At 46.5% G+C, this 16,865-nt stretch overlaps 2 long non-coding RNA genes across 4 annotated transcripts; both read left to right on the top strand.

Moving 5' to 3' along the window:
- Window positions 1-293: 293 nt before the first annotated feature.
- Window positions 294-2,433, top strand: LOC146754297 (uncharacterized). 3 transcript variants are annotated; one of them, XR_014938887.1, is made up of 4 exons: window positions 294-339; window positions 506-583; window positions 759-919; window positions 1,395-2,433. It is a non-coding gene; the product is annotated as an uncharacterized LOC146754297 (long non-coding RNA). The 3 variants fall into 3 exon arrangements; XR_014938886.1 differs by lacking the exon at window positions 294-339 and having other exon boundaries at window positions 364-583; XR_014938885.1 differs by lacking the exon at window positions 294-339 and having other exon boundaries at window positions 364-583; window positions 789-919.
- A 250-nt stretch (window positions 2,434-2,683) lies between these two features.
- LOC146754298 (uncharacterized) lies at window positions 2,684-6,771 on the top strand. The gene is made up of 3 exons (XR_014939042.1): window positions 2,684-2,902; window positions 3,652-3,695; window positions 6,359-6,771. It is a non-coding gene; the product is annotated as an uncharacterized LOC146754298 (long non-coding RNA).
- The last annotated feature ends 10,094 nt before the right edge of the window (window positions 6,772-16,865 follow it).

The raw sequence follows: 16,865 nt of genomic DNA on the forward strand, positions 1-16,865 counted from the left end.
TCTTCATGCTGTGCTGAATAAGCCTGAGTCAGGATGTAAACCACTTTCTCTTTTTTTCTTCAGATGAAGCCATTAATGTTGTCAGCAAGCCCAAAACCACTTCAGAAATATCAGTCAGTCCTTCTGAAGACCTGGAGCTGGTGTGTGAGGTGTCAGCTGCAAGCGGAGCTGTCGTATGGAAGAAAGATGAAACAGAGGTGAAGCAGGACCAGAGGACAACCATCATCTCCCAGGGGACGCACCGCAAGCTCATGGTCAAAAATGTGACCCTGAAAGACCAAGGGAGCTACAGCTGTGAAACAAAAGATGACAAAGCAACATTCCAAGTGAAAGTCAGAGGTGAGAAAATGCTTGGAATCCCAGAGATAAAGGAACGCTTCATTTGGTGTGTCTTGCATTTGGAGGATCAACTGACAGCCTCTCTGGTGCAAAACATTTTGGCTATAGGACTTTCTTGGTCATCTAGTATCATAGCAACACTTTTCTACATGTGATTTACATCCAGGAATGAATTACTGCAACAAAGGGGAGTACAGCTGTGAGGCTGCTGGCTAGAAACTCACCTTCAAGATTCATGTAACTGGTAGGAAACACGTTTTGGTTGATATTCTTTGATTATTCCCTAGTCTGGCTGTGGAAATGTCTGTGTGAGCGTGTCCTCTTTATTCTGCCATGAAACTGTTTTGAGAAGGATGAAAAGAAATGCTTACAAACGTGCAGCTAAAATGATTATTTGTTTTTAACAATATTTCATCCAGCTCTTCCCCTACAATTACTTTTATCATCAGCTGTCCATGGATGTCCAACTGTGATTTGTACAATGTGCAACACTGCTCTACCAGTTGATATTTCAACAGTACTATTTACACAGACGTCCTTTTCTGCTCCAAATCCACACCAGCCATGGGAGAGGGAGTAGGTGAGCATCTTCCTCCATTAGCTTGATCTAAATCTGACAGCTTCATCCAATCCAGGGCTTCTCCAAGACCTTTGAAAATTCTGTTACTGTTGAGGAGACAGCAGGCTTCTGGGCTTAGGTTAGAATATGGTGCCCTGTTGATGGGTCCTGAGAGTGTCCAAGCCTTACATGGAGAAAACCATCACTGCTCTTAAGATGTTTTGCAAGCAGGTGAAACTTGATTGAAGTGTGGCAGTGATGCTTTCTGAGATCTCTGGCCCCTAGTTTTTCTAGGCTTTTTGTTTGCCTCTTAAGATACAGTGAGCTGCTCTTAATTGTGGCTGTGTCCTTTGCCACGAGCATACCTCTGAGCACACAGTTATTTTGAGCTCCTCTTCTTCCAGTGGCTCGGATGAGCAATTCTGAGAGATATGCAGAATGGGGATGGCTGTGCTGCTGCTTCCTTTTCTGTCTTAGCTGTGGTTTTCCCTTGCAGGGCACAGTTCTCTGCCTGGGCCCAAGTCTGTGTGGGTCTCTCCATCCACAAAGCTGCTCACCGTGCAGGCGGCACAGGCTGAGAGGAGAGGCCAGAGCAGCTCTCCTGTTGCAACACGGAGCAGCAAGATACAAGTGGAGGAAGGGCCTGCAGCTGTACTGAGGAACTTCAACGCAATCATTGATTTTCCATCTGAAAGATAAAGAAAGAGGAATTCCCTTTCCAGCCCCTACCATCATTGTTCGGATGATTTTTATTGGTTTATTTTTTGTCCATTATATCTTTGAGGATTCAACTAACACACAGTTGCCCTATGGCCTCAGTGGAGCCACACAAGGTGCCTTTCCTTCCTGGTTGGGCAGGCAGTCACAAGATGCAGAAAGCCATGCTGGCGTCTATCCTGTTCTGTGCTGGCTGTACATGGAAATCTTGGGGTTTTCCAGATTTCAGGGCCATGTGCCTGAAACCAATTGTGCTTCTCCTGTAAGCAGAGCTGTTGGTCAGACTTGCTGGCACTAGAAATTAAAGGTGGCAGTGAGCTGAGGCCGAGGAGGTGTTAATGTAAGAGTCAGAGATGCTTTTGAACTTCCCTTATAACTGTACGGTTCCTCAGAAAGCAGTTACGCCTGCCAGCTCCTTTCCTGTCCGGCTGTGGAGCCTTTGCTCACATGCTCTGAATCTTGCTTGAAATCATTGAGAGGAATGTAGCCAGCAGGACTTGAGGGCTGAGCTGTAGGAATGGAAGCATCCTCTGCTGTTTGAAACAGAGGGTGTTTCTAGGCTGTGTTTCAGCAGAAAGCAGGCAGTGGCGGGAACAGGCAACTATTGGCAAGGGCTCGGTGCAGCTCTTCCCTCATCCTGCACCACGACTGACAGCATGCTCTGTTTTCTCTCCAGACTGAGTTCTCCCAGTAAGAGGGCAGAGTCAGCAGCTGGCAGTTGGCGTTCCTGCTTCTGCCTGGGCAAACCATCCCCTGTGGCCAAACACCAACTGCAGAGCAGTGCCAGGGAGCCCTCTGAAGCAGAAGTCGTGGTCCTGGCAGGTAAGGGTGCAAATCCAGCTTTCAAAACACTGCTTGTCAGCAACACAGGTAGAATTCATGCTTTCAGTGGGCTTGTACCTCCTTCTGGCATTCAAGCCCGTGCCTGACATCTTTGGTTGACTCCTGTCTTTCCCAGATGAGTCTCACAAGCTGCTTGAAACCTGCTTGACAGGCAGCACCAAGCCTTTGCCTCCTTGGACAGTGAAAGTTTGACGCTAAATGCTGTGTATCTACTCTTTCCAGGTGAATCGATCCCTTGCCAATACAGGAACCCACCAGCAAGTTGCAATGATGCACGTTGTGCTTCCATCAATGGAGTGCAGTTAGGATGCATGAGTCACTGCAGTTCCAAGGACAGCCTTCCACGTGACAGCAATGATGGAGAGAAGGATGTTTGACCTATTCAGTTTTGGGCCCCTCCCTGCAAGAAAACCTTGCGGTTCTGGAACGTCTTCAGCTACGAAGGTAGTGAGGGGTCTGGAGCACAAACCTTACGAGGAGCTGCTGAGGGAACTAGGATTGTTCAGCTTGGAAAAGAGCAGGCTCAGGGGAGACCTTATAACTCTCTATAACGTCCTGAAGGGAGGTTGTAGTGAGCTGGGGTTTGGCCTCTTCTCTCGTGTGATCAGTTATAGATCTAGAGGGAATGGTTTTAAGCTGTGCCAGGAAAGATTCAGGCTGGACATTAGGAAATATTACTTCCCCTAAAGGGTATTCAGGCATTGGATAGCACTGCCCAGGGAGGTGGTGGAGTCACCGACCATGGGAGTGCTCAAGAAACGTTTGGATGTTGTGTTGAGAGGTATGATTTATCCGGGAAGTATTGGTAATGGTTGGACCAGATGATTTTGTAGGTCTTCTCCAACCTTGATAATTCTGTGATTCTGAGCTGAGAAACTTTTCTTGCTCAAGTCCAGCTTCCAAGCTTAACCACCTACAATGAAGTTGATGTCGTTTTTCTGGTAGCCCTCAAGACAGTGTCCGCATTTACCCAAAATCAGGAGGTAACCAGCTGCAGTGAAGTGAGCGATTTCAGTGCCTATTTCTGATGGTGGCAATGAGTTCAGAGGTCACACTTAATTGACGGTGCCTGTTTCCATTCTGACAAAGGATGTAGTTGCAGCTGACTTCCCGAGGCTGCCATACGTAGTGGTGACGCAGCCTTGGGCTTCTGCGTTTGCATGACTCCCACCTTTCCTTTCTGTGTCTTGCAGGTCAGCTGGTGCTGGAAGCGGCCGGTATCTGAGTAGGAATGAAGGTGAGTGCAGGAGCAGCTGCTGAGGGGAGGAAGGAAGTCCATGCTAATGAGCTCTGAAGCATCTGCAGGTCCAGTACGAAAGGAGGCAGCAGTGATGCAGGGGGCTCCCCAGCAGGAAGCTGTCTGATCCAAATGCTTGCTGAGAGTTTGGAAGCCCAAGCCCTTATGGTCTCTGTAAGGGTGGCTAGTAAAAAGATGTTAACCAAGATGGTGGTAAATAGTCAAAGATTATTAGCAAAGGAAAACTCACCAATGTTGGTGCCTTGACCAGAAAGCTGAGGCAGTCTCAACTGGGGAGCAGTCTCCAAGAGATTCTGCCTTAGTGGTGGTCAGCCTTTAAATGAGGTGAGGTCTCAGAAGAGGTGCAGTCGAGGTCCACCCCTTCTGGGAGCACAGCTAGATTACTCTCACCTGTGCTCCCGCAGCTGGCCCAACACTTGCCTCAGCTGATTAATCAGAGGTTCAAGCTGTGATTTCCCATACAGTCTCTAAGCTGAAGGCAGCATCTCCTTGATCTGATGGTGGTGTGCCTGAGTGAGGGAGTGATCCAAGCTGGATGCAAAAGAGTCATCTTAATTTCTCTCCTATTTTACTTCAGATGACACCTATTGGGTGTTGGTTTCTTAAAATTTGGATCTAGGAGGTGGCCTCTCCCTTTGCTTCTGGTGAAAGCACAGATGTGCAGCAGGAGTAGAAGACAAAGAGGTTTTCTTGGTGACAGCAACACCAATTATTTGATTCAAATGTAGAACTGTGATGAAGATGGTGAAGAACAGATCCGCCTCAAAGACATGCTTGATCACATAAGGAATGAGCATGTGATCCAAGACAGTCAGCGTGGCTTTAGCAGGGGAAGGCCATGCCTAACCAATCTGGTGGTCTTCTATGATGGAGTGACGGCATTTGTGGACAAAAGGAAGGAAACTGATGTCATTGACCTGGACTTGAGCAAGATCTTTTACATGGCCCTCCACCACATCCTTATCTCTAAACTGGAGGGATGTGGATTTGACAGGTGGACCACCTGGTGGATAAGGGATTGGTTGAAAGGCCACAGACAGAGGGTGGTGATTCATGGTTCGATATCCAGGTGAAGGCTGATAACAAGTGGTGTCATCCAGGAGTCTGTCTTGGGACCAGTGCTTTTTAACATAGTTATCAGTGACACCAATGATGCAATGGAGTGCACCCTCTGCTGTTTGCTGAGTGGTGCGGCTGATGCAGTGGAAGGAAGGGATGCCATTCAGAGGGAGCTCAACCGAGAGGTTGGCCTAGGTGAATCTAATGAGGTTCAAGACAGCAAAGTGCAAGGTTTTGCACTTGGGCTGGAGGAATCCCAGGCATCTGTACAGCCTGGGAGGAGCAGTCCTTAAGAGAAGCCCCGCAGAGAAGGACCTGGGGGTCCTGGTGGATGAAAAACAGAACGTGAGCCATCAGCGTGCTCTTGCAGCTCAGAGAGCAAATGGTCCCCTGGGCTCCATCAGAAGAGGGGATGGCCAGCAGGGACAGGGAGGTGATTGATCTTCATGATCCTTGAGGTCCCTTCCAGCCCGGGCCATTCTATGATTCTGTGATTACACTCGCTGTCAGAAATAACGGCAGCTGTACAGAAGCTTGTTTTTTCTTTCTTTTTCTGGCTTTGAAGGAGAAGGGGTGGAGCAAGGGGAGACCCACTGGTCATTTGTCACCTCATGAACAGGATGGATTCTGCATTGACTGTGAAAAACCTGGGCTAGTAGCATGGGCATGTTTCAGGCTGGACTCTTCTTTTGCTGCTTGGTTTCCTTTTGGCTACAGGGAGACAGCTGTCTAAAGGTGTGTTTTCAAACCCACTCTCCAAAACCGTTTTTCATTGTTGCAGGTGGTTCAGTGTGCTCTTGCAGTGCAGATGCTGTAGTTTGCTGTAGAATCTGAATGGTTTCTGTTCCTAGGGGAGGACTGGGAGGAGGTAGTGAGAAGAGAATTCAATGCCTAAGGGGAGGGGAGATCGGGGATTGGTGGGAGAGGGAGCCAATAGGAGGGAGAGAGGAGTTGGGCGCAGGGTGATGGTAACACCCCTTTGTGATGTCATAATGCCCCTTTGTGGTGTCATAATGCTTCTTTGTGATGTCATAATGCCCTTTGTGATGTCATAATGCTTCTTTGTGATGTCATAATGCTTCTTTGTGATGTCATAATGCTTCTTTGTGATGTCATAATGCTCCTTTCTGACATCACGATGCCCCTTTCTGACGTCACGATGCCCCTTTGTGATGTCATAATGCCTCTTTGTGACGTCATAACAATCCTTTGTGATGTCATGATGCCCCTTTGTGATGTCATAATGCCCTTTGTGACGTCATAATGCTTATTTGTGATGTCATAATGCCCCTTTTTGACATTATAGTGCCCCTTTGTGACATCATAATGCTTATTTGTGATGTCATAATGCCCATTTGTGACATCATATCACCCCTTTGTGATGTCATACTGCCCCATATGAAGTCCAGGCAGAGTCAAAACTTATGGACCTGCACGAGGATCACTTTCAAGACAGTGGCTCTGTTGCTTCAAGCTTATTTGCTTCGTCCTGCCGCCACTCTATTACCAAGTATCAGCAACCTCTTGCATGATTCAACTTGCAAATGTTTGACACTAACCCTTGTGTTTCTATGCCTTCCTAGATAATTCGAGCCTTTGTCAACCCCAAAGATCCAAACCAAGTAGTGATGTGCAGTGTGTTTCCATCAATGGAGAGTTCTTATTAAGCACAAATCGCTGCAATTCGGATGACAGCCTTCCACATGGTAACAGTGATGGACACAAGGGGCTCATCCACGTTCATGCTCTCATATCTCCTGGCTCTGCTGAAGCTCCTGACCTGAGCCTGCCAGACACCACAGTCACCTGCCTGGATTGTGACCCAGCGCCTTTGCAGTGCTGCCCATCCCAAGCACAGCCCGAGTGCCCCAACAGCAGCACCACCATGCAGGAGCAGGGCAGCATCAGTGAGGTGAAGCTGAGCATCTTAGATGGGGACTTAGAGTCAGGCTGCCAGTCCCAGGCACCAGGCAGCAGCACCAGCTCTGAGCCACTCTCATCTTGACAAGAGGAGTCCCATCTTCACCCTTGACCTCTCAAGCCCTCCTGTCTTTTATTGAATAAAGTCACTCTCATGCTCAGTCATCGCCTTGACTGCATTCTGAGTCTTCATTCACAGGGATTGGGATGAATGCAACAAACAGCAAGGCAGCTCAGCTTGCAATGCTATGGCTGTGGGGTTCGTGCAGGCAGAGCTCTGGGTTCCCATTTTGCATGGCTTTGGGATGTCAGCAGCAAGATCTCTACCATTTTGTATGGCAGCAAATAATCTCTAGCATCCAGGTTGCTGCTCATGATAATCCCAGTCTTCCTGGCTGTCGCTTTGTGATACCTTTCAAAGCCTTTTGATACTCTTTGATGCCTTGGCTGCTCCCTAACACCTCTGTCCTCCTGCCATGTTGACTCATGTCTCCCACTGCTGGCTTTGCAGATCATCTCCAGCCCTGTCATCATCACGCTGCAGCAGGAGGTGCTCACCTGGCCCAATGTCTGGCAGTGCTGCTTGTTCTGCAGATGAGCAGCTGCCTCCTCATCTCTTCAGCTACAGTAGTTTTTCTCAGGGCTGTTAGATGCAGTCATGCTCCTCTGGATTTGGTGTGTTAAATCCATGCTGCATGGCAGCAGTCAGTGCAATACAAAGGCATTCTGTGTGCCACAGCATTTCTCCAGGGGCTGCCAAAGGTAGAAGCACAACACAGCACCATCCTTCTGACAGTCATGTCTGTGAGTGTTAGACATGTGAGCACTGCATCATCCCCAGCGTGTCAGTGCTTTTCCACACCAACCTGACTCTCACACTCTGCACTGAATGTAACTCTGCTCTTGTGGAGACAAATGCTTTCTGTCACATCCTCCATCCCTGCAACCATTTGCCAGTAGGCAGCTCTTGCAGAAGAATCAAGCAGCAGAACCTTTTGCTCACCCTACAGCATGAAAATGCTATGAAAGCAGAAATAACCTGGCGTGCTCTGGGTCTGCAAGGCTGCACAGATGGGAGAGCTAGATTGTGTTTTTGCAGTGGAAGTTTCCAGTATTTTCAGTACATAGTGTAGGCCCTAACTGAATGTATAACCCTCTTGTAAAACAGCTGTATAAGTAGTTTTTCCACCAAGAAAGTTGCTGAACAGAGTTAAGTTCAGACTGGGGGCATTCTGACATGGGTAGAATTGAGACAAGCACAAGATAAATACGCAGGGTGGGTAGAGCCCAGCACAGCACAGAATGAATGTACTGACTGTTGGAAACATTGCCCTTCTCTGTCCGCAGAAAAGTACAAGGCAGACCTAAAAACAAGAGGTTGGTAACTGACCTATATATTAGGTCAATTCAATTTCAATATATGGAAAGGAATCCTAGCAACAATCTGGAGGACTATGGCACAAGGCCATATTATATCAGGCTCTAGCAAATTTACAGGCAGTCACTGCACGAAGAGATAGATCTGAGTTGCACATTATATGATTCCCACAAAGATTAAGGAAATCTGAAGCTTTCAATATATTTTTTTTTTATTCTTTTTTCATTTCATTTTTTAAACACCTGACCCAGACCCCAACCCTCACAGGAGCTGTAGAGATAACAGCATTAACCCGCAATGTAACTCTAATCCTAACCCTTACCCTGATTCTAAAATAGTCTCTAACTCCAAATGTAACAACAAAAATGATGCTAGAAGTTTGTAGCAAAAGGAACCTTAACCCTGATCATAATCCAAAAAACAATCATTAAGGTAACAATAATCTTTACCTTAAGAGTAATATTAATCAGAGCCCAGATGATGCCTGCATCCAATCAGAAGCATGCTTTGTATTATTTAAGAGTTGTATTTTTTCCAATGAACTCTCTCTATTATCATGTTTATAAAGTAACAAAGTCTGTTCTTTTTCTCCTGACACTGTGCCTTACTCCTGACATCCCTGGAAATGACCCAGATAGGGCACCATCAAAGTAATGCTAATAGTAATGTCAACCCTAAGGGTATCTCTAGCCTCAGTGTTAATGGGACGCTAACAACAATCCCAACAGCCTTAAACATTCTGGTGGTGTGAAAGAGGTGCTGCCTTGCACATGCTGGGCAGTCCCATTGCCTGTTAAATGCAGGCGGCAGCGTAGAAACATGATGCCCGTGGTCAGAATGCCCTGTGGCAGATCCTGGCACCGGAGAACTGACCGGAGAACCATGAGAGAACTGACAACAAATCACTCGACATCAGAACCGACCCAGTGGTTATTTACAAGCCTTGGGTGACCCAGACAGGATCTCAGAGTGGTGAATGTAGGTACAGAAGTTGTTACTACTCTGTTTTCTTCTAAAAGCTGCTCAGCTGCTTTGCGTTTCAGACCATCCCTGGCTTCACTGTGTGCATCTGTCCAATTGATACCAGGTGTTTTTTCATCTCGGAAGTTGGGGGGGGCGGGGGAGAGGGGAAACAGACATCAATTCAATTACTCATTTATTTATTGACAGACATTCACGTTTGCTACGTTTGGAGAAGATTTATTTGTTTGCTGTGGTTTGATTTTTTCTATTTTTATTTTTTTTTTCCCCCCTTCCCTCCTCTTCCATCTTTGTGTTCTTCCCCTATAATCAAAAGAGAACGGATCCCCAGGGTCTGTCCCGCAGACGTTCTTTCCGTGGTCTCTGCTGCCACCTGCTGGCCAATACACGGAACTGCCATTGTTGGGCGTTTGGTGCCGCAGGAAGCACAACGCAGATCTGAGTTCTGACCGGTCTACGCAGCAAATCCGCCAATCTTTATTGTGATAAGCCCTCCACATGGCATTGCGCATGCACTCCAACACGCAACAGGCATAGATAGAGATGTATCTTTATTCTGCTCCATGCCAAACCTGTGACCAAAACCTCATAGGGGTTCACAAAGAACTCTGGTTCTGCCAGAGCCCCCATCCAGACCCTTCTTGAGTTACATTCACATCTAGTTTGGCTGAAAAGGTTGGACTATAAATACTCAGTGCTTGGGCCTGTTTAACAGATATTTTCCTGATTATGCTGTCCATCGATCTTTTAAAACTGAACTCCTGCTCTAATCTGGTCTTTAAACATTTGCTGTCTCAAGACTCTAATGGGTCCAGACTGGATTACCTTAGGGGCTGGACGCCTAAGTCATGGCAGCAGATGGTTCTCTGACCTTTCCACCACCATTCAGAGCCTGCATCTGGCCATAGGCACTCTTGTCTCCCCATCAATTGGGCAGCCTGTTGTATTACAGCATCTGAGGGCCACTGGGGGGTTCAGTATTGATAACATATACCCATCCTGATGTAAAGGTGATGGCTGTAGGATGAGATCCCTCATTCCTGATGAAAAAATTTATTGACTGGGCTCTCAAAATCATCTTCCTAGATAGCCTCTTTCATGCTTAATTCTCTAATATAATTTTGTTAGTCTTCCATAGAGGACTACAGGCTCACATTTAATGGTATGTCATTCTTTTTTGGCCATGTTATATGACACACATCTATCCTCATTATGTTGGACAGAGCATACAGTCTTTGCCTGAAGGCAGGGTGAGCAGTAATGGATGTCAGTTTTGAAATTTCCAGTCCATTCACCACAGCGCTTTCTGCCTCCATGTCCCATAACCAGAGCAGCTATGCTGGCATGCTCTCTTGGTTTCTGTCTAAACCACTGTACTATATCCATCAGTTCAGCTGCTGTATTATGGGCAGCAGGGTTTGGGGTTTGGACACTGGTCAGGGCACTCCCACCAGCCTATCCTGCATTTATTTTTTTTTTTTTTTCATTTTAGGGTTACAATCAGTCAGATCTCAAATAGATCTAGTCCAAATGGAACCTCAAAATCTGACCTTTTAGTGCCTTCATTTACAGAGTCCATTTTATACAGATTCCCTTGTACAGGGTCCCCATGGTCTTCCAGAGAGATGTTCCTGATCTTCCATAGGAGAATGATTGAATTAGGTTTTTTCCCCATCAAAACTGCCACCTGTCTTTCCAGTTTTTCAACACTGTCATTCAATAGCTGATTTGCATCAGCCTGAGCCTCTTCAATTATGTTCAGACAGTTCAAGGCCATCAGCAGTGGCCATGCCACCATGAACGCAGCTAGCTGTCATTCTCAAGTTGTAAGTATGTCTTTGCTAAGACCATGGAAATACTCAGTCAGGTGGGCCAGGGACTCATGGACCCTCCCTCCGTCCCACACAGGGCCCCATTTTTCAGTGACAGAAGCAGTGCTGCATTTTGAGAATCCTAGGAATCCCAGGACATGCCCTGACGAAAGGTCATTCAAAGCAGTAGTCTTTCCCCATCCAAACCACCCCATGATATTCACAGAATCACAGAATTGTAGGGGTTGGAAGGGACCTCCAGAGACCACTGAGTCCAGTCCCCCTGCCAAAGCAGGTTCCCTACACCACGTCGCACAGCTCGGCATCCAGGCAGGTCTTGAATATCTCCAGAGAAGGAGATTCCACAACCACCCTGGGCAGCCTGTTCCAGTGCTCTGTCACTCTCACCATAAAGAAGTTATTGCACACATTAGTGCAGAACTTCCTATGGTCCAGTTTCTGTCTGTTTCCCCATGTCCCGTCTCCACACACTGCTTAAAAGAGTCTGGCCTCAACACTTTACCCCCCTCACCTCAAATATTTATAGACCTGGATCAGGTCCCCTCTCAGCCTTCTTTTCTCAAGACTAAACAGACCCAGTTCCCTAAGTCTCTCCTCATAGGGGAGATGCTCCAGGCCCTTCACCATCTTTGTGGCCCTCCGCTGGACTCTTTCCAAGAGATCCCTGTCTTTTTTGTACTGGGGAGCCCAGAACTGGACACAATATTCCAGATGAGGCCTCACCAGGGAAGAATAGAGGGGGAGGATCACCTCCCTCAACCTGCTGGACACGCTCTTTTTAATGCACCCCATGATGCCATTGGCCTTTTTGGCTACAAGGGCACACTGATGGCTCATGGCCAATGCGTCGTCCACCAGGACGCCCAGGTCCCTCTCGACCCACTTCACTGTCCACTCACCTATCCCATACTTCCTCAACTTTGGTATAAGTATGTCATGGGAGACTGTATCAGTTACAGAGGTTATAGAGTTCAATTCCTGTAGTCAATTTGGCGGCCCAGGTGGGACCAGCTCTGTTCGCTGCAGGACGAGCTGAGAGGGAGACACTTTTGGCGCACCCTGAGATTTCTCTGAAGGACTCCCTTCCTCACCTGATCACTGCAGGGACAGACAAGGACCACCCATAGGTGGACCAGGTATGTGTATGGTAAGTGGAGCCCATATGTCTTGAGGAGACATCCTACACAGTTTACAGCCATACGTGCTGCTCCCAGGGAGGTGAGCTCATGGCTTTGGTTGCCAGCTGGGGTAGGAAGACTCCTTGGGTGAGTTCCTATGAAAGGGAACTGTATGTCATATGAATGGAAACAAGAACAAATGCTCTCTCCTAGGTGGTTGGCAATAGGAGGGACCTAGGTTGGTGTCTCCTACGGGTATGGGATATAGTGGATAGCCTGTCAAATGGTAGCCTGGGTTCTCCAAGGTGTAATCATGGGGCTTATAGGTTGTATGTTCAATATTATCATCTGCTTTAAGTGTTTGGTACCGTGTGTCAAGCCGACTCTGGGAAAAACATTAACGTTTGCAACTGGTCGACCAGAGTATGAGTGTTATTAAGATTCCAGCTAGAAAACTTTGTCAGCATTGTGTAGTATGAATAAACCATGGTTTTTGATCTAAATGTCAGAGTGAGTGTGGTGTGAGTGAGACACAGAACAGCTGCAGGGTGAGTGCCGAGTCCTGATCCATGTTTCCTTCCTCCTGTGAGGGAAATGGCCAGACACGGACAAAGTGAAAGACTGTGTTGTCTGTCCACTCATAAGTACTTTCTGCTTGTATGTAAGAAGATGGGAGTTTGTACTCTGTAGATTAGTAAGATTGTCCTGAGGAGAGGTGTACATTCCACCCGACCAATGAGTGTCAACCCATTTATGTAATACTATGTACTGCTTGCGAGGAAGTGTGTGAGGGAGGTGGTTCAATCAGTGCTGGTTCTGTGGCACCGTGTTTATAACTGAAGAATACAGACTGTATTAAGGGAGTTTATGTGAACTGAAGAACTGTATTGTTTGACAAACTGTTTTGATGGTATAAGAAAGTGTAATTGTTAATTATTTATGAAAGTGTACTTGAGGGAATTTGGAAGTGTATCTGAGCATAGAAACAGAGGAAGCATTTACAGAGGAAAAAGGGTTAAAGTGAGTTTACCTGCACTGACATGAGAGCAACACCCTGCACCGCTGCCCTGTGAGCTGAGCAGAGCAGAGCAGAGACACAGTCCCCGTGTATCAGGTAGTGTTATTCTGCTTACCAAACGAATGAGTTCACTACAGAAGAGGCAAATCTTCCCCTCTGCTCCATCTGTGGCATACTCTGGAGTTCAAGGCATTGCAAAGCTATGGCACATCTACTTTCTTTCAATGATGAAAACTTAGTGTGCTCTGGGCTCTCATTTCAATTGCATCTAAAGAAGTCTAGGGTCATGCCAGCTGACAGGAAGCTGGCAAATGTTGACTCATTGTAAGGAAGAGCAAGAAAGATGACATGGGCAATTATGGACCTGTCAGTCCAGAGCCTGGTAAAATTATGGAGAAAATGATGGTGGGAGTTATGGAAAAACAGCTGAAGGACAATTCTGTCATTGGTTGCAGCCAACACAAGTTTGTGAGGCGAAGGTCCTGTTTAATTTAAGCTCATTTTGTGACACAGTTATCCGTTTAGTTGACCAAGGGAAGCCAGTTGATGTAATCCTTGAGGATTTCAGTGGAGATTTTGATACTGTTTCTCACAACAACCTTCTGGACAGAATGTTCTGCATATGACTAGACAGAAACACAATGTGGTGGGTGAGCAGTTGGCCAGTAGGTCAGTCCCAAAGGATTATAGTCAGTGGGTTCCATCAGGCTGGTAGATGGTCACTGTTGGGGTCCCCAGGGTTCCATTTTGGGGCCACTTTCCTTTCATGTTTATGCAGATGACTTGAATGCAGGACTAGAAGATGTTCTGAGCAAGTTTGCTGATGAGACCAGATGAGGAGGTGCTGTTGCCTTGACTGAGGGTGGAGAGGACTTGCAGAGAGATGTGGACAAGTCAGAGAACTGGGTACCAGTTGGCACTAAGCACCAAGTGCATAAAGTATAACAAGGACAAGTGCCTGATTGTGCACCTGGGTAGGGGCAATGCTGGACATACACACTGACTGGATATGGGACACTGGAGAGGATTCTGACTGGAAAGGATTGGGGTGCTGGTCAGCATCACACTGAATGTGAGTCAGCAGTGTGCCAAGGCAGCCAGGAAAGCCAACGGTCCCCTGGAGTGCATGAAGCAACTTATTGCCAGCTGGGTGAGGGAAAGGATCATCCCTCTCTGCTCTGCATTGCTACTGCCTCACTAGCAGCACTAGGTGCACTTCTGGGCACCGCAGAACATAAAGGACTTCAAACTCTGGGAGAATGTGCAAAGGAGGGCACTGGAACTGAGAGATCTGAAGTTCAGAGTTTCACAGGGATTGACTGCTTGTTCACACTGGGCCCTTCTCACATCCCACATCCTGCGATGAAACACAGGGCACATATGGGACATGAACCTCACAGCGTCCTTGCACCACATGTAGAGCCTGGGATCTTCTGTCCCCATGTCTTTCATTTAACATCATACAGACCTCCAACCCATTGCCCCAGGAAATGCCCGGAGCCAACATGAGATACAGGACCTCTCTACCACTGGTCTTGCAATCAGGGCTTGACCTGTCTGCTTCGTAAGGCAAAGTAGAGGTTTCTTAGCATGCCAGTGCCTTTGCCTGCCTGTAGTCATGGCTTCCAGTTATCTTCTCTAACAAGTCTGTTGGGAAGCTTACTTGGTAATGGCCCTCAGTGGGCCCATTAATACTCCAAGAAACTTCACTGTTACTTCTGACTTTGTCTTGTTGAGCACTTCGTGCAAACTTCTCTCTGCACTGGAGGTTGATCGACTCAGCATCAAATGCGCCCTGGGGCCCATTATAACCTAAATAATCTCCTGTGTTTTATGCCATCTTGTTATCTTCTTCAGGTTATCAGAACTTGTTCAGCAAAAAGGAGGGATATCTGGAGAGAGATTAAAGAGATAGAATCCATTATAAATTTATTGTCTCTTTATTTATAGCTGGGTTTAAAGCAGCACTGTGCAACTGATACCAATCCAGGATGTCCCAATGAGTTCTGTACTGTTACTGTGTTGACAAAGGTCCTTCTCAACCTCCCCACCCAATTTCTGCTCACATTGGACCTATGGGACTTGCATCACTTTTCTTCACATCACTCTTCTCCTCTGCATTCATCCACTCAGTATTAAAACTGCTTTGCACCAACTCCCACTGGCTTTCCTCAGAGAACCAGCTACACATGGAAAAGGAAAGATTTCTCTTTTTTATCTGGCCAGCAAATAGAAGGAAAGGTGATGCAATTGAATGAACAGTAAAACACAGTGATCAACTGCATGCCATGTTCAAGCTGCATCTATTGAAGTTTGTCTTTCATATGGAATACTTTTAAAAGAAATGATTTATACTGAGGTAGGATAGGATAGATTGAATCACAGTGAAGTAGTTGACAACAGAGGCCATCAGACTCTGGTAGATAGAGCAAATTCCAGTAATCTCCCTGGGACAGATCAGCCAGGTAGTTGAGAGGTATCAACTTAAAACTGATCAGGACTTCTGAGTATTTCACACATTGAGACGGGTTAACACATTCTCATTGATTTCTTTCTTTGTCTTCAACTCTGTTTTTCACTTTTACTGACATTAATGAACATCTTTCAGACTTTGTACCTTAATAAAAAAGAGACAGTGATTGAGAAAAAGAAAAAGTATAAGAAGAAAAAGAAAAAGAAAAAGAAAAAGAATAGATAGGAAGGGATAGATCAAATCACAGAGAAGGAGTTGACAACACATTCCATCAGACTTTGGGGAGATGGAACAAATTCCAGTAATCCCCCTGAAAGTCAGAAATCAGACAGATAATTGGGAGGTATCTGACTGAACAAGGAGCAAGGGATGGAGAAATCTGGAGGGCAGTGGGAGTAGTTTGTGCCCAAATGGCCTGCTGAAAACATGCCCTTAACCATGGCCATTTATTTAGGAGAGCTGAAAACACTTGGAGGATGAGACACATCAAATAGGCAGCAGGAAAGAGTAGTGCTGGGCACCGGGCTATAGTCACAGGGCATTGGCACTGGCACCGCTGTCTGTGTCTCTGAACCTGAAGACATTTGTGTCCAGCGAACACAGTTCTGGAAAACATTGTAGTTTCAGTAAAAGAAAAAAAAGAAAGAAAGAAAAAAAAAGACATCAAATCATCTCAAAGATTCACACATACAACTTAAAATGGAACAAGACTCATGAGAATTTTTCATGTTGAGAAGGGTTAACACATTTTCATTGATTTCCATCTTTGTCTTCAATTATTTGTTTCAGTTTTATTGACATTTATGATCAACTATTAAGCTTACAGCCTCAAAATAAATAAAAAGAGATACATTTGCATCTTGCACATGGACTGATGCCCCTTTGACATTCACAGTTCCCACAAGTCCTTCCATGCCGGATAGTATGAGATCCAGCAGAGCACCTCTCCTCTTTGGTTCTTCCATGGCTTGGTCAAGAAGCTGCCATCTGTGCTCTCCATGGATCTGCTGGATGGCACATGCCCTGCTGTGCTGTCCCTGCAGCAGATAATGGAGTGACAAAGGCCCCCAAATGGGACAAGGGACAGACAACATCAGATTCCCATCTGTCTGCAGAGGGCACCTTCCATTGACTCTCCCTGATCAGGAAGACAGGAAAAGACACTGATGGTCTCCTCTGTTTGCCATTTCCATAAGCTCTGACCTGTCTGCTCTTCCATCCCCAGGCAGAGCTCAGTGCACTCTCACAGAGGGCATTCACCCTTCTTTATCTCCTCGCCCATCCATCCTAAAGACTCTGTATCCCCCTTGTGCTACAGTGCAGTTGTGGAAGCCATTCAACTGTGTCCCCATGGTCCAAACAGGAGCTCA

Source organism: Coturnix japonica, chromosome W (genome assembly GCF_054131305.1).
Source record: "Coturnix japonica strain WE chromosome W, WE-NBRP24, whole genome shotgun sequence".
NCBI classification, from domain to species: domain Eukaryota; kingdom Metazoa; phylum Chordata; class Aves; order Galliformes; family Phasianidae; genus Coturnix; species Coturnix japonica.